This window comes from Mastomys coucha, unplaced genomic scaffold (genome assembly GCF_008632895.1).
Source record: "Mastomys coucha isolate ucsf_1 unplaced genomic scaffold, UCSF_Mcou_1 pScaffold15, whole genome shotgun sequence".
NCBI lineage: Eukaryota > Metazoa > Chordata > Mammalia > Rodentia > Muridae > Mastomys > Mastomys coucha.
This window is the reverse complement of record NW_022196897.1, coordinates 120,929,287-120,948,103: the sequence shown is the minus strand read 5'-3', so window position 1 is coordinate 120,948,103 and position 18,817 is coordinate 120,929,287. Positions and strand designations below refer to the sequence as shown.

General features: G+C 39.7%; 1 protein-coding gene across 4 annotated transcripts in view; it reads right to left on the bottom strand.

Moving 5' to 3' along the window:
* The window catches only part of Plcb1 (phospholipase C beta 1), a 680,822-nt gene that overhangs the window by 44,842 nt on the left and 617,163 nt on the right, over window positions 1–18,817 (bottom strand). The window contains exon 33 of one of the 4 annotated variants that reach the window (XM_031372015.1): window positions 10,808–10,826. The exons of the other annotated variants lie outside the window; for them this stretch is intronic. The gene's annotated coding sequence lies outside the window, so the exon portion shown is untranslated. Of the gene's footprint in view, window positions 1–10,807; window positions 10,827–18,817 lie in introns of those variants that run through there. 4 annotated transcript variants of the gene reach the window in all.

Here is an 18,817-nt window from a genome sequence, read left to right as displayed (position 1 = left end):
AGAGAGAGGATTCTGGGAAGGAGAGAGAGGCAGAGGTTTCAGCCCACATGAGAGGATGGCAGTTACACATAATTGAGATCCAGGTAACCAGCCACATGGCAGAATATAGAATAGAATAATGGGATGATTAAGTTATGAGCCAGTCAGGGAATGATCCAAGATTTTTGGGCAGGCATTTATTCATATTAACAAGTCTCAGAGTCATTATTTTGTGAACTTGGGGAGGAGTGGGAAAAGCTGCTGTTACATGCTAGTGAAGCACTCTACCTTCCCATCTCTGTTTCATGTTGTTAGTTTCCTTTCATTTTTCCCTCCAAATACTGTAGATTGAACCGAGGTCATGCTGAGCAAGCGCACTGCCACTGAGTCACAGTCCTTGTTTCCCACTTGGCTTACCACCAGAGTGTGACAAGCAATGAACTGAAAGCAGGGGCTACAATCTTTCATTTCCGAACCTTGTCCTGATTTTGCATCAGCTGTCCATGAAGCCTGGGCTTGTCTAGAGTGCAAGGACTTTGTTTTCAGTCTGCAACGTACTCTGGGACCTGACTCCAATATAACAAATACTGGAGAATTTCCCATTTTATGAAGTGGACAGACAACCAGGATAAAGCATATGTTAGATACACACACACACACACACACACACACACACACACACACACACACACACCAGCCTTCCAAAGTTGGAATCTACAGCTCAGGTACATTTTAAAAGATGTGTGTATGTGTGTGTGTGTGTGTGTGTATATGTGTATGTGTTGAGGATGGTGATAATGTCCATCTTCCAGATATACTGAGACATAACATATCACATTAAATCCATAATGAATATTAAATCCCTAGATCTGCTGCTCACAAAACACATAAGACTGTCTTCTGAGGCAAAATGCATTTGGTTCAATGTCAAGAATTCCCAACGTTGTCACCATTTCAACTCTGTTCAAAACTTCTAAGTTCAACTTTCTGAGACTCAAGGCAAATTCTTAACTGTGAGTTCCTATAGCATTGAAGAGAAAGCCACACTCTTCTAATGTACAATGGCTTAGACTAAACATTCCCTTCTATATGGGAAGTATTAGATGATACAAAAAAAAAAAAAAAGAATGAAGGAAAGCAGACCAAACACTAAGCAGTGCAAGCATGATTTCCTGTAGACACATGGCCATCATCTCAGGCACAAGGTGATGTGATATGAGCTCCAACCAGCTTGGGTAATCCAACACCTAGGGTCCTGTTGTCTACAGCACATATATCCTCTTTCTTGGATAGACTCTACTCAGTAACAGCAGCTCTCCTCAGAAGATATCCCATGTTCCTCGAATCTTCAACATCCGGGCATCTCTATGAAGCTCAGGCCCCTGCAACTTCATGAATCAGTCTCTCAGGGACTCCTGAGAGATCTGATATGAGGCTCTTAGTCTAGATTTGCCAGCTTTGCTGAAAAATTTGCATATGAGCCTACACAATCCTGTAACTTGCATTCTGCATGTTGGAAAGCGGGTGCCATGAAGATGTTGTCAAGTTCTCTTGCCACTCAAGGAACATCTGGGCCAACATGGGCCATGGCTGTGTTGAGTACCTTAGCAGCTCAAACACAAAAGATACTTCCTTAGTCATTTCCAGCAGGACATCTTCTAAACTAGCCCCTTTGAAAAGGAGACTTTCATATCCTTGGAGCCTTGAACGGTGGGGTGGTCTCACCCTCAAGACACCTTCTTATTTTGATGGGAAATCACATAGGCTCTTACTAATGGCACTTGCCTTTTTAATAACCATGTCTTTCATTGGTGCTTGCTTTACCTACAACTTTTAATGTGCCATGCTCCTTTCTTTCCAGGACATGGTGCATATTTTCCATATCCTTCTTTTTGCTTGTGCTTCTCACTATAAACTTGGTTAAAAGCAGTTAGTAATAAGAGTGACACAGCTTTAGTTAGACATTTTGAAAATTGTCCCACCAAATTAATTAGTCCATCACTTTTGAACTCAGTCTTACTCAAATTTTCAGGTGCTAAACGAAATGTACTGAGATCTTTTTAGAATGTAACACAAAAGCCTCAATGATAACAGGGATCTTATTCCTACCTGATGCTTCCTGAACTTGGGTTTTACTTTTTGTATTTCAATTCACATTCAGGTCTGCTGAACAATCATTAGAATCATTCATTAAAATCTGCTTACATCATTCTAAGTTTCCTCTAACCATGGCTCTAAGAGGCACATGGTCAGGTTTGGTTATACTAATGACCCTACTTCTCTACCATTCTGTATAGCTTTCATGTCAGGATCAGATAATGAGATTTTTTCTAAATAAGAAATTGGCTTGTGTGGTTATGGAAACTAGTAAGTCTCAAGAATTGTGATTGACAGACTGGAGATCTCAGGAAGCCAAGTGTAATTCCAAAATGGGTCTGATGACCCAAAAACCAGGAGGACCAAAGTGACAAGGTCTAGACCAAAAAAAATCAATAGGATTGAGACTTGAGATAAGCTGATGTTCCAGAATGAGTCAGAAGGCTAATCTCTGGCTAGAGATCAACTGTCTCAGCTCTCACGGTCAGGGCACAGGAATTTCTTCACCTCATCTTTTCTGTTCTTGCCAAATCTTTAGCTTACTGATGGGAAGACAAACTGTCTCTCTCAATTTACAGATTCAGATGTTAATATAGGAATCTAGGAAGAGACCAACTGAGACACCCAAATAATGTTTGATTGAATGTTTGGGCCCCCAGTGGCCCAGTTCAGTGAACAAACAAAATTTAGCATCAATTCTATCTTCGTTAGGTTTCTATAGCTGTGGTAAAACACCATAACCAAAGCAACCTGGATGGAAAGGGTTTTACAATACAGTCCATCACTGAGGGAAATTAAGGCTGGAACTCAAACAAGGCAGGAACCTGAGAACAGGAACTGACAGAGCCTGCAGAGGAGTGCTGCTTACTCGCTTGCTCCCCATGGCTTGCTCAGCCTGCCATCTTATAGCACCCAGGACCATCAGCACAGGGATGCTACTACCCACAATTGGCTGAGCCCTCCCACATTAATCACTAAGAAAAGATTGGGCTTGCCCCCACAGCACAGTCTTATGGAGGCATTTCCTCAGTTGAAGTTCCCTCCTTTTCAATGATGCTAGCATGTTTCATAAAATAGCTTGAAAAAAAGAGAGGCCTCACTCACTTTCCAGCTCTTCGTATCAAGCTTTAGGATCTGTTCTGTCATTTCTTGAGTCTGTGCTAGCATGCTGATTTGTTTGGATTGTGACTGAAATGACTATTTGCTACATCTGACCACAGTCCATAAGAGATCTGTAGATATCAGGTTTTGAAAAATGTGGGCTAGATAGTTAAAGGTTGGGCTCAATCATTCACACAGTTTCTGCTTTCAAAGAGATAGATGAAGCTATTCCTCAATGAGTCGCCATGGTTATTGACAAAAGGACACCTGATTATTGACTTAAATTATGAAATTCTTGAGGTTGGTTATGACTCAGCTAAAATTCACTGATCCAATCAATTATTTTAAATATGACACATGTGCTTTACATTATTTTCTGTACTATGAGGTATGACTGGTGAGATAATTATGAAGAGATGATCAAGTCAATTTATAAAACATAAACAGTCAGAAGCCTTCCACAGCAAATGTGCAATGAGTGGTCTAGAAACACAGAAGTCCACAAATGGATTTGATTTGTCAGTGCCATGTAGGGCAGGCTAACAGCTACACTGACGTACATGGGCTCCTCTACTTCTTGTGTGGCAAACCTTCACACATCCATCAGCGTAGAACTCAATAAAGTGCTTCAAACAGCATAGGCCTTCAATGGCTGCAGTCAGCTACTTCAGACAAGGGAAGGGATATGACAAGGGTGGAGAGTTTTACAAAATAGCAAAAAGTTGGCAAAAAGCCACTCCCTGGTTGGCAAGATGGGTCAGAGGGTAGAGGTGCTTGCTGGAGAAGCCTGATGACCTAAGTTCAATCCTGAAAACCTATGTAAGGGCAAAAGGAGAGAACATACTTGCAAGTTATTCTCTGACCTCCATACATATGCCAAACCGTACTACACCATGCTATGTGTATCAAAACTCATTTCCATATGAATTTCACATATACCATTCACAAGCTATGGGAAATTAGGATGGAGACATATCTTTGGGGGAGGGGACGTCCACTCAACTTCTTGCTATTTAATAATCCTTAATAGTGTGTGCAACTGTGAGGTGCTTTCTAAAGAAGTGAATATCATCAAGTTAACTAACCCTCTTGGGTTCTTCAAGTTCTCAGATTAATCTGCCTGGCAAAGTGAGAGGCAGTTAATTATCATAATAAAGATCTTTATCCCAAGGCCATGCACTGAAAACAAGATCAAACATTGCCGTTAGACAGGGAGTCATCTGTGGGTCAGGCTTTTGGTTTTTAGTCTTATGATAGGGATTCTAATAATCTGCTCAGAGTCAGAACCAGCACTGTACTCACATCTACGGAAAATGAATAGTTTTCAGTTGAGCTTTTAACATGTCAATGGCCATCAAGTTCACCGTTCAAGCACAAGGCAGTGCAAAAGGACCTCCATCCAGGACTGCTGTCTGCTTTTCTTGGTGTTAGCCTCTAGGGCCCTTGACTACATTTTAAATTTTCCCTGGTATTATGATACTTCAAAATGAAATGAAATTTAATTTCTTTAATGTATTACCCCAGAAAAGTTTTAGGACCAAGTGTCACACAATTTATTAAGTATGCTGGAAAGCTCCTCATTTGTCTGAGTAAGTATAAACAACTGTTCTAATGAAAATTTAAGTCCACCAAGTTTTATTATGGTCAGTAATTGTTTCTTTTCTTACAGTTTTAAGTCTGTGTCTGTGGCACCTTTGGTCAATAGAGTGTTTATTAAAAAGTCGTATGTCAATGGCAAAGAAGATATTGTGAGTTAGTTCAAAAGTTTGTATGAATTTTTTGATACCTTGAAAATCACTTTCCACTAAAATAATGATAAAGCATTTATGAAATTTATTTTTAGAAATTCATTAATCCAGAAAAATGGGGTAGGTTGGAGAGATGGTTCAGCAGTTAAGAGCATTTGCTGTTCTTGAAGAGGACCCAGGTTCAATTCCAAGCATACACAGAGCAGTTCAAAGCCATTTGTAACTTCCATTCTAGGGGATCCAACTTTCTCTTTTGGTTTCTGTGGGCTCCAGGCACACATCCATGCATGCATACATACACATATCCACATACATGGCTAGTTGATCACTTAAAAATAGAGCTTAGCTTTCAAGAAAACAGCAATAATAAATAAATAAATAAATACATATATACATACATACATAAAGGCATACATTGGTGGTGTTTTATCTACATTCTAACTGATGTCTGAGATATGTCCTGAGGTCTTAGAGTCTCCTGCTGTTACAATGATCTGACTTTACATTGCTGACACTGAAACTCCGTAAACTCAGGCAGAATAATCTAATAAGAAAGAAAAGTGTGGTGATCACAGAGAGTCTTAAATAAGAATTTAGCAAGAGGAAGATCATTGCTGAAATCTGATGACGTTGTTCATCACCTAACAGACAGATATTTGGGTCAGTGATATGATAGCATCCCTGGTACATTACTGTGAACATGAGCAGCTGGACAGACTGACTTTGCCCGGAGCTCCATCTCTGAAGAACGGCTTTGCTTCCTAAGGCTGTGCCTGAAGCTTATGGAATTCTGGGATTCCCTGTGTTACCCTTGGGAAATCTGGGCTGAAATATAAGCCCTGTCAAGATATACTGCTGCAGTTTGCATGCGCTCCCAGAAGGTCACCTCCAGTATGGTAAGGTTGGGAGGTGGAGCCTAATACAGTGATTGGATTACTACCTTAGTCAATGCCCAGGTGGATTAGTTACAAGGATGGGCTGTTGGAGTGAGACCCTGCTCACACTTTTCTTTGTATCCGCTTACTTTTCTTCACTCTATGCCATGTTGTTACACAGCACAAAGTCCCATCTCATCTTTATATCTGCTTATTTGTCTTCACTCCATGCCATGTTGTCACATAGCACAAAGTCCCATCTCAGATGCTGTCCTCTGTTCATGGACTTCCTAGGCTTCAGAACCATAACTGAACTTTTTAAAAAGTTTAATCTGTATTCTTCTGTGATAGTGACAGAAAGTGAATGATGGTGGATAATGATGTCAGTCTCAAATTTTACTATACTTAATACATGGAAACATATTCAGTAAGTTCTCACAGGGCTTTACATGATTTTTAAAGCTATGCCATTTATCTTCATTCAGAAATGGAATCTCCTCACTTCTAGAGGACAGAAGATGAACACAGTGAATCTAAGCCTGTTTTCTTGTTAGTACCCCACCACCACTTTTTTTGTCCAGCAGTACTAAGTCACAGACAACTGAGAATAAAAGCATTTTAAAAACACATTTATAAGGATATAGGCAAAACAAACAAACAAACAAAGCAATACAGAACAAAACAGAGAACTGAAGCATTTATCAAAGTTAGTCTGGCTTTGTGATACTTTTTAATAAATCCCTCTATGTGGCTGTGGATACTGCTGGGGATGGGGTGGGGGAATCTGTCACATCCCAAGGTGGAATGTGGGAGACTCAGCTCCATTTAGTCAGCAACAAAGTTTTCCAAGCTGCACACAGATGCTCCTGAACCCAACAATGCAGAAAGATGCACGGTGCCTAGGAAAGGCAGGAGAGAAAAGACCAGGCGGGAGGCCACTTTAAAGTCTCAAAGCCAAAGCTCTTAACTGTCTTCTTTGCACCAGGGTGTTAATGTGAATGACCTTCTACCGCCTAATGCATGGAACAGAGAGGGTGACTTCAACAGTCACATATATGCCAGAGCTAAGATTTGCATTTGAGTCGGAATTTGATCCATGCCCAAGAAATCTTGAGCAGTAATCCCTGCATCTCAGGCTTTCCTTTGAAGTCAGTGATGCTTCAGGGAAACACTGAGGAATTTAAAGATTAAATAAAATATCTTTCTAGAGGCTTTTTCTCCAATAATTTATTAGAAAATTCCTCAAACATATGTAGCATTTAAAGGAAATGAACAACAGATATCAACAGATTCACCGTGATATTCTACCATTGACCATTACTTTCTGCCTCATTTAATTTTGGGATACATTTCAAAGGGACTTTCAGACATCAAAGCTTATATACCAGCACACGTGTAATTAGCTGGCATTCATCATTATTAAAAAAGGCATTCTGAAAGTGCAGAATGATTCTCCGTCTCATAGGTGAATTCTCTTAGGTCTGGGAGAGTCTACAGTGAGAATCACTCTTGGAGAAAGCCATACATTAGATCTTTTCCTAAATAACTACTTCGAAGCATAGGAAAAACAAAACAAGAAGCAAACAAAAAACTACTTGTAAGTGAGGAGAAAAAAGGGGTTTCTTTTTTCTTCTCCCATTCACTGATATCATTAAATCAGTTGGGTGCTTAAATACTTTAGGTGCTTCATCATGGCACTGTGATATTCATGAATATCATTGAGATGTAGAAGCTGCAATCCTAGGTCTGTACAAATCTGTAGAGCCATACAGACTTTTTTTTTTTTTTATCAGAAATAAGTCTATGAATTTGTGGCTTGTACTTATGCTTGGTCCAATAAAGGACAGCACGTTCTAATTAGTGGGGTCATCCTCAAGAAATGGCAATAATGGCTGCAGAATAATGTTAGCTTAGATCAGCTCCTGCGTAAACTAATCATCCCTGTCTCCACCATTTTCTTCAGAGAAGGTTGAGAAGATAATTGGCCTTGCTGTCAGGAAGGTCAGCAGATTCCCCTGCCAAACCTTTGAGAGAACTTAATTGGACTTTGGACACTAGAGAAGACAGTGACCTATAAATAGAAAAGAACTGTTGAGGAGAGGGTCTACAGGAATTACAGAGAGACAAAGACAGCTGAGGACTCAAGGAGGCTCTCAGCATGCATGAGAAAGGCTACACTGCCAGGGACACACAATGGGAAAGTCTAAAATGCAAATGTCCCACAGCAAGCAAATCAGTATAGCTCTGGAAAATGCTCCCTTCATTCATTTCATTTCCCTAAGTTACATAGAATAGTCTATTAAAACAATTTGTCACACTGCTATTTCCCTTCCTTTAGCTCTAGGGCTGGCAAACTATCCTCGGGGGAGCTACAGAGAAAATATTTTGACTGTGTAGGCTGTACTGTCTCTGAAGCAATTGTTTAATTTGGTACGGGAGACAAACTCAGACAACACATAAAGAAATGAGCATGCTTATGCTTAGTAAGACTTCTTGAATTTTCTGTTTCAAGTTATTTCATGTGTGCTAAAATATTCTTCTTTTGATCAGTTTTCAATCACTTCAAAATCCAAAACTCATTCTTTGTGCATTGGGTTGTGTAGAAACAGGTAGAAGCATGGCTTGGATTTTCTAGTGACTTCCTGTGATGGTAGAAATGATGCATATTGGTACAGTCCAGAGCTGGACTCCCCAGCTACAGGGCTGCAGAGCCTGGGAAGTAGGGACCATAAGAAGAAGGAACTGAGTTTTAAATGCTGCTTAATTGTAATAAACTTTTTTCTTTCGTTCTTTTTTGTTTGTTTGTTTGTTTGGTTTTTGGTTTTTTTTATTTGTTTGTGTTTTCAAGACAGGGTTTCTCTGTGTAGCCCTGGCTATCCTGGAACACACTCTATAGACCAGGCTGGCCTCAAACTTAAGAAGTCTGCCTGCCTCTGCCTCCCAAATGCTGGGATTAAAGGCATGTGCCACCACTGCCCTGCAATTGTAATTAAATAAAGACTGAATAGCTGTGTATGGTTCATGATTACCCCTTTGTACAATACAGCTGCATAGCCTTCTTTCACATTAATGAGAAAAGATCCACATCTTTGGCCTACAAACAACAATTGTTCATTTTGCAGAGTAATTCATATGTTTTGTACCTCCAATGCACAGACTGCCACTTCTGTATATACCCGTGCATGCACACGGTGGATGGTGCCACATGGACATGTTGTGCACTGTGTGTGCTCAACTATATGTGGAAAGCATAGTGCTCATTATATGTGGAAAGCATAGTGCTCATGCCTGAGTACACACCATGAAGCTTTTTTGCATTTTTTGTAGCTGATTGGAAAATATAATTAGGAGGGGAAAACTGTGCCTTGACATGTGCTTTCTCTTCCTATTTATTATCTATGCAAACACAATACAGGAGAATGAAAACTATTGTATGGTGTGAAATCCAACATTTCTTTTGGTTGCTCAATTATTTATTTAGAAAAAAATCCTATATCCCCTTTAGTCAGCTTGTAGAAATGAGCCTGCAAACGTGATTCAGGAAATGAGATCTGAGCTACGTAACGTGATCATTTCCAAGTCGTGGCAATATACAACCCCAGGTCATTGCAGAAGAAATCCCCAATCACGGGCAGTACCTCATGCTGTGCTCCCAAGCAAAATCCAGAGAAGCTGACTAGTCACACACAAAATCACAAAAATCGCTAATGTTTAAACTGCTTTTGCAACAAGTATATTCAGCCATATTACACATGGCTATTTAAATGACTCGGAGACTTCTCCAGCGTACTATGTCCAACAGCACTCTTACTTCATTCTCCCAAGAGTCCATGTTTGGTTGTCTCTGGCAATTCTGTAGTCTGCTGGTAGGTACCAACAACCCTTCCACTGCACAGCAGGAGAGCCATACAATCCTTTCCCTACTTCCTTTCTTGACACCTTGCAGCTAACTAAGCACTGGTCCTGGGTCACATGCACCCCTCTGTTGTCACAATCCGGATTCATACAGGTAATAGCTCTTGTTGCATTAATACAACAGACACAATCAATCTCTTGAAAGGTTAAAAAGTGTGCTTGGTTAAATGAAAGCAACAGGCTCTTGAGTGACCCTATGATAGTACCTAAGAGTGGGAAGTCACAATGCCAATGGCACCTAAAAGCTCAGTCAGTTGCCAGGCAGCTTCTGCTCACACTGACAAATAATGCACAGGTTTTGAGTGATACTCACTGTTCCCAACTGACTTCTTTACTCAGTTGCTTGATCTCATTTTATCTCACACTGACCATCTGTCCTTTGAGATGCTCATCTTTTTGCTGTATGCATTAGTGGTCTCTGTATTTTTCTTGGGAACAAAACTGTCATGAAATAAATATTTGTAATTTGGAGCTCCCATCCTTATTTCTACTATTTATTTATTTATATATTTATTTATAGTGGTGAGGATTGAATTCAGTATCTTGTGCATGTTAGAGAAGCCATCCTCAGTCTTCAAAACCATTTTTGATGGCTATATGACAATCCAGTGCCCAGCTGGGCACATGCCTCAATGTGTGTGTGTGTGTGTGTGTCTGTGTGTAGCCCTCAAGATTACATATGGTTTCTATCATACACTCTTCCATGTCCATGTCATACAACCTCACTTCTCCTAGATTTGTGAGAAGGCAGTAAAATGTTTATTAATGAAGCAAAGTCTGGGTCCATTCAAATTTGGGCATCTAAACAAAATACTAGAGAAAACATGACATCCATCATTTAAAGCCATGCTGTGATGCTTTTGGTTTGCTTTTGAAAATGTTCTGGAAGCAGGAACTATCCTGTCATCTTCGCTTGGTGTCTGAGAATCCAGGAAAAGAAACAGGATATTGCAAATTGATTGGTGGGTGTTTACTACCACATCCTCCTTTAGATCTCAGAATATTTTATTTTCTTCGCATCTACTTGACATTTAGGAATCAAGATTTTTCTTTTTCTTTTGAAAAGGCAGACGACAGTAGGCACGACGTGGTGGTATACTACAAGGACCATCTGCAGATAGAACATTTGTCACCCTCTTTAGCATTTTTCACTATGTTGAAATGATTCAGTATAACTATACAGAGAAAGTGCAAAGTAAACTCCTTCAGACTAAGCTGCTATGTTGCCTGCATCCCCCCTGAGAAATTCCTCAGGGGGCATGGAGCTTATCCACTTCTTCGGTGGGCATCTCCAAACCTGCTCTCTTCCCCATGAGGTACACAGTAGCTGTATCAGCTCTCTGCCCCCAGATGGCCAAAGTTTCTCTTATTTTATGGTTGGAACACAGTTCTGCTGAATGCAGAGTCTCTCAAGCAACAGGAGCTTGGCCTCCTTTCCTTGCTTTCATTTGTGGTGTCTGAAAACACCTCATTTGTGTCTGTTGCATCTAATCTCCATAAAGGACCATATCTCTTTGTCCTCTTCCCATGTACTTGACCTACAGTAGGTTCCCAACCAATCATAAGGAATGAGTTGATGCTGTTTTAGCTTGCTCAGTAGAAAATTAGCAACAGCAGCAGCAGACTCTTTCAGTGTTTAAGTGTGCATTGCTGGCTGTCAGTGGCTTTGTCAGCATCTCACTGGGTTGACAATGACATCTGTCTTAGGCCTTCATTGCTGTTAAGAGACACCATGACCAAGGAAACTCTTATAAGGGACAACACTGAATTGGGCCTGGCTTACAAGTGCAGAGGTTCAGTCCATTATCATCAAGGCAGGAAAATGGCACCACCCAGGCAAGCATGGCACTGGAAATGCTGAGGCTCCTACATCTTGTTCCAAAGGCAAACAGAAGACTGCGTCTTCCAGGCGGCTAGGAGGAAGGTCTCAAAGCCTACCCCCCCACAGTGATACACTTCCTCCAACAAGGACACCTCTACTCCAACAGAATTCCTAATAATGCCACTCCCTGAGCCAGGCAAAGGCATATTCAAACAACTACTATACCTATCACTCACATGCTGAATGCAATTAGCATCTTATTTAGTTGAAATTGTATCCAACAATCAGATTATCCATGCCATGTAATACAATCAATAGAATTTCATGTTTAAAGAAAAACAACCCAGGTGCAGAATACTTTAAATATTAAACCATAGGCTGTTGGGCCTGTAAATAGGTCACACATTGTGCTGAATGATCCTGACCTGTCCTTTGCCATCTGGCTGCATACGTCAATGTCAGATGGGTACAAATATATCTCTAGAAAGAAACCATGTGTCAGAGTGTTGATCTACCAAGCACAGACCTCAGGAAAGCACTGGCTCCCAGAATAACATTTTAAAATCAAACTAAAGTCATCAAATCTAATTGCTTTGTCTAACATTTTCTTTGAATGCCCAAATCTGAAAGGACCCAGGCTTTATATTTGTGACTCTCCACATAAGAAATACTGACTTTAGGTTTTGTATGTTTTTCTATTATCTCTAAATTTATAAGAATTTCACCTATACTAATACTAGCTATATTAGCATAATGCATAGTATATATTATAATAGATACTAATTAGTAAGATTTATGCATAAGAATTATCTGCCTTTCAAAGTATATTTTTATGAGCAGAACACATATCCTCTTTTGCTTAGACAGAATTGTCAATAGTTGTCTAAGTTTTGGGTTTATTTTTTTTTTTTGTATCAGTAAGGAAATCCTCCGTTTTTCACAAGGCACAAAGTAGTGAACATCATCTTTTAAAGATTTAACAGCTTTATGCTTCACACTTAAGCCTTGAAACCATGTAGGTGTGGATATTCTCATGTTGTATTGGGCATACATCCATTTATATTTTCTTCATATTGATGACCCACAGTCTTGGCACCATGGATTGAAAGGTCTGTTCTCTGCTGATTTCCAGTGTCAACTTTGTCAAAGAGAGTTTCACACTGGGTGAAGTTCTTTATGGGTAACTTTTTGATGTCAGTGTTAAATGTGCCAAGAACCCATCAGTATCTTTTAAGGTTCCACATGGATGATTTTCATAAGTGATAACATTTTAAAGCTTAAAGTTACCTTAAAGTTCATTACTGCCTAACTCTTAGATCTCTGCTTTCTCACACACATTTGGGAATCTACTTAGCACATTCTACAAGTGTTGAGATAATGTTCTTGGCATTGTATTTCATCTATAGATCAACTAGGACAAACTCTCTTTATGCGGTTGGCTCTTGGCACTCATTAGGATGTTATAATCAGGCTTGTTTGAGGTTTGCTAGTCCTGTTAGATTTCTTTCATAATTTACAGTACTTGCTGCTTTCTGTTGTCCTGTGTTTTTAAATCTCAGATTTTTCTGCTCTGCTGTTTTATGATGTTACAACCTTTTTATTCTTTCAGCAGAAATTTCAGTATCCACTTACAGCCCAATTAACATCTTCACACCCTTCTTGAACAACACAGGGACTCGTGTTGTAACATCAGCTTCTTTTGAATGAAGCATGGCTTCATATTTTATCTCTATAATATAACCACATAAACCATCATTATTTTCTTCCACAGACACTGTTTGATTAGATTTATTTGCTAATTTCTCTCTCGGGTGTTGCTATTCAGTGTTCCCCTTGGTGGTTACTCTTTCTCTGACTTTCTGCTGGTAAGTGAGCTAAGATTCACCATTGTTATTACGGTGCATATCCTGGTTGGGTTTTTTGTTTGTTTCTTTGTTTTGTTATTTTTTTTGTTTTGATTTTTGTTTTTGTACTAGGCTTAAAACATCTTCATTGTTTTCTGTTCTTAAGTGATATTCTGGGTTTCTGAAATTTCAATAAGTTGGTTCTGGATATAGAAATTTTTTTTAAAAAAAATGTATCTTATGATTTTGATTGTATAAATTTGTGTCCTCCATTAATTCTAAGGTCAAAGTATTCAGAGCCTCTCCTGCTCTTATTCCCTTGACTCCTTTCATTCAATCAGTTATAAACCCTAGTATCTCTACTCCATTTCTGCATGTCTTTGACACTCTTCTACATTACGGCAATTTTATTAATTGTCCATCTGTGACTACAGCTATGTGTTGGACTTTATGTAGAGCTGCGTTCTCCATTCATGGAAAATCAATTTGTTTCAAGTCTGCTTCAACCTCATTTAAGTTCATGACTCACATTATCAACCTTCCACACACCTGCTCTACTGCCTCTCAGAATTCCCAAATCTCTGTCTGTAGCATTATGTCTGCTGTTAGCTGCTCCCGTGCTTCTTACTCAGGGACTGTCGCTGAATGGAGTGTGGTCACTTTGGTGAGATGACTTGTCTTGGAAGTTTATATACATTCAATAATAGTCTAAGGTATGGCTTAAAGACTGATTCCTTTATAGACAGATTATACCAGCAGTCCTAAATGAGATACACATAGACCAAATACTGGGTCTGTGAAGTGGTATGCATTCAGGCTTCCAGTTTTTGTGAGAAACAGCCAGAAATCATGACCTCTCAGGGAAAAAGCAAGCAAGCAAGCAAACCAAAAAAATCATTTTCTCTTTATAGTACATAATGCCTGGAAAGTACTATTTTTTTGAAATTATTTATAGTAACAGTTTTCTTGTTTTATTTTAAATTGATGCATGGTCAGAGCCTTTGCAGCCACCTCATGCTGGCTACCCTTCCTTTTCTTCCAAACACTAGCAGACACCCTCAAGGGGGAAGCCAGTTCACCCTTCCTTGCTTTGTGGGCACTGCTTCCACTCAGAAACACCTCCTCTGGATAGCCCTTGCTTCTTTCTGTCTGTTGACGCCTTCAGGCGCATTTTAATGCAGCCTGTTTTAACTGTCTCCGCTTCTCTTTCTAGATGTTTTCATAACTTAAATCATTTCCTGAAGTGGTGGTTTAACCTCCATACAAAGTTAACATTCACTAACGTTCAGGTGGTTATAATTTTTGTATGAAAAAAATATATACGGAAGTCTGTTCAAAACCTACGGTTAGCTCACACTAGCCGCAGATGTGGAGTTTTATGCTGAAACACGTGACTTCAGGAGTACTTCAGTATCACTGAGTCTACTAAGAACCAATCAAGCTTGAAGGGCTCATTAGCAGAAACATGATGGCATCAAGGAACCATAATGGCGGGCGTCTTTTAGGCTGAATTTGAGGTTTGAAAAGCTAGAAATAGAAAGAGGGCACTTAGAAGAAGTGGATGCAGATGAACAGCCGGAGGAAAGTTTAGGATCCAACAATCTCCCACTTAAAAGAAACTTTTACTAGTAATAGATTCTTTACATTAAATTCAGAGTATTTTAAGCCACATAGAAAATGGATGAATATGTTATTTTTGGAAAAACAAGGCAACAGTTAATGCAGATAAAGAGCTGTATAGCACCCATGACACCCTACCCAATCTCAGCTTTCTTCCCATGTTAACCATGTTTTAAGTTGGTAAATAAACACCTATGACTTCTCTATTTAATCACACGCTTATTTGAGCCTACACATCCATGCTCAAACATCCTTGCCTTACATTTCAGTTACATTTATAGGTTGTATGGTATTTCCGTGTGTCTGGACATGTTTTTAATCAACTCTGCTGCTTGTCTGGCCACAGAACTCTCCAGTCAACCCCTTCAGAATTGTGAAGACATGGCTTTACTCTTCACACCTCCACATTATCTGTTGAGAACCTGACCTCACAGTAGCTTTCAATTTGTCACCTACAGTTTTCTTTCTGGAAATGTTTGGAAGTTGTCTTATGCTTTTGAAACTGTAAATTTTTCTGGTTTGTGGCTTTTACGTGGATCTAGTTTTGCTTCTGCTGTTCTTGAGCATGCATGTTGGATCTTGATAATTAATTTGTGCCTTTGCAGAAACATTTCCTATCATAGATCAATGATATTTGTATCCTTTGGTCTTCTTCGGACAACCTTCTCCCTAAGCTCTTGGCCCTGGGCATTAAGCTACATACTGCCATGTTACGTCCCACCCACTTGCTTGTATTCTAATTATTTAGTGTCCCCTGTATATAGTTGTCGGCTCTTCTTTATCCTTCGACACTTCTGTCTCTCACTATCATTTTAGGAGAATCATTAAGTATCACTTCTCAAGTATTCTATAGACATATACAAGATTCTTGAAGAATCTCTATATCAGTTGTATAATATGATTCTGTATTTTATGGTTTGTTTTACAGTATACTAAACATATCCATATATATATCTATATATGTGTGGCAGTAACTGAATCCCTTTATATTATATATTTTCAGTGTTTTATGATGAACAGGTAAATTTTAAATTGTCAAGTATTTCTATACCTAATCTCCATGCTGTGTACTGTAACTCACAAGAGGGATGTACATGGGAAAAGAGAATGGTTGGGAGTGGGGTTGCAGTCCAGACAAGAAGTCTGGAAGCTATACTGCAGGTGCGAGCCTGGCCTCACCACCCCATGAGTGGATTGCTCTGGCCTTTTTATTTAGAGAACATATCAGCTCTGCTTAGGTCTATCTTAGGATTGCAGGCCTAGCAATACCTCCTTTACTTCCCCCTTCAATGAATATAAATTAAAATTATCCCAGCCCATCAGCATACCTTTATGTCAATAAGAACACAGAAATAGTTTAAATTCCAGATAGAGTAGAAGTCCAGTGGGGAAAATCTCTATTAAGGAAGAGAGGGTGAAGCTGAGGAAAGACCACACTGCACGCAGGGAGAAAGGAAAGCATAGCTAGCCCTCAGGAGCACACAACCAAGTACTGAGTTAGCAGCCTGCCCTCCCACTCTGTGACTATAAACCTGTAGCTGTTAAAAAACGAATAAGAGAGGGCGTGGTGAAGAGCCACCGGATCAAACAATGCTGGCTGCAGACATCATCCTTTCATTTAACAGCTGTGCAATAGGGATGCAAGGGCTGATCAAAAAGAAAAAGAGACTGGAGTGTTAAAATGCCAGGCTTTGTACTTGAATAGTGAGTATGGGGACAGCTAGGAAGAAAGGCTCAGTTGGTCATCTGCTCTCTATATCTAGCCAGACAAGTGTAAAAAGTACCACATATTGTACCGTATTCAAAGAGAGCATGCACTGACGACAAAGTGATTTTCTTGATTGTACATTCTAAGTATTGAAAGAGATGTTTTATCAGTTCATGCCAAAGTAATGAGCGGCTCTTCCTTTATGTCTACAAAACTACCCCACCATCCACTCTTATGTACACACACACACACACACACACACACACACACACACACACACGTCAGCCATCTGTACTCATGGGATCTGTATTTATGGATTCAAACGATCATGGAATCATGGGTCAGAAGTGTTTAAAACAAAATTGGATCTGTACTGACAATGTATAAATGTTTGTTCATGTCAGTGATCTATAACATCTATCATCATATCATTCATATTGTACTAGGAATTAAAAGTGAGTTGGAGGTGATTTAAACTATGTGGAAGTATGGAAGCAATGTACAACTCTAAGCTAATGCCATGTCGCTGTAGATATGGAGTATTTCTATTAAATTAATTGCTTGTTAGTTACAAGTGATAAGAAATAACATCCCCGTCTCTTTTACTCATCCACAAGTAAGAATTTTATTTACAACATTAGATATCTAGGTGTTGAGAGTTTTCATGTGTAGCCTTTGGGTTTTGCAATTCCTTTTTCCTTAATGCTTATGCAGAATGCCCCCAAATACCAGCATCAGACAAGGACCAAAAGGTAACACAGCTGAGGACACGACCCATTATTCTTCAACCTTGGCTCTCAAAACATGTCACACAGCAGCTTTTGTTGGGCTTTAGTTTCACCAATAAGATTTAAATACTGTTTACAGATTTTAGGCATGACAATGTTGTGGGGTAAGCTCTGAACATTTATACACAGAGTTCAAAAGAAAAAAAATACAGTTATTGAAATTCCAGCTGAGCTTAAGTAAGAGCCAAGCCAGAGAAGAGGGAGTATGTATGGGTCATATGAAAAGTGTTGATATGACTGGGCCCTGGCAGGGGCAGACATTATGTGTTGCCATTTTTCTGGAAGTAGCAGACATCTACTGGAATAAGACCACAAAAGTAGATTTTACTTCTGGCCCCATGAGGGGGTTGGTGGTTTTGTGTGCAATATTTTGTGTTAGAGCAGATCTTATTAAGAGATTCTGAGTTTTTAAGGAAGAAATTGTTTTTAACTATGTATTTGGGGTGTGTGTCATAGATGCAGCATTTGCCTAGCATCCTTGAGGCACTGGGCTCAATCTTGAGCACCATGAAACTCGAAGAAAGAAATTTCTGACTTTTACTCAGCAGACCCAAGTCTTTCAGCAATGGAAATGAGAATGCTTTTTCTACAAAATAGGAGATTTTAAAAGGTTTTTCTTAAAATACTGCCAAGCCTTTCTCTGAATGTATAAACACAGTAGAGAAAGCTAGAAGATAAATCAGGGAAACGCTGGTGTCAACTAAGTCATATGCCTTTTGTTTCCAAGAGACCCAGGCGTTCATAAAGCTTTTGTTATTCGCCTCCTTATAAATGTCTATCTGTCACGGCAGGTGTTGGGTCATGAGAGGACATGGTGTCCAGGAAGTCTGAAATTAGGTTAGAAATCTCCCAGGTGACCAATTCTCTTTCAGTTGACTCAAGTAGCTCACTGCACCTCGCACAGCCCCTGAACTGCTTGTCTGTGACATGGCTTCCCTAAACATGGTCACTGAAGATGCGAGGACCACAGGTCCAGTGAAGGCAGGGAAACAAACCATTTCCTTAGTTGCTCTGAAATTCTGCTCCCTACAAAACTGGTTGCCCCGTTTCTTGTGTGGGCCAGTCTCTGAGTTAAAAGCTGTCCCTTCCATTACCTTGTCCATGTTACCTTTCCAATATTGAGGGTAAATCTGTTCCAGAACTCCGGGTACCTTCAGGAAGAGCAGTACTGCAGGCTCTGACTTGCAAACCTCCCTTCTACGTCCTCTCAAGGACCAGCACCTCACTATTGGGTTGCTTTTCCTGACATCAGAAAAGTCTTGTAGAACTCACTGTGTGAGTCCTGGTCTTGTAGAACTGGCATGAGTCACCAAGCCATCA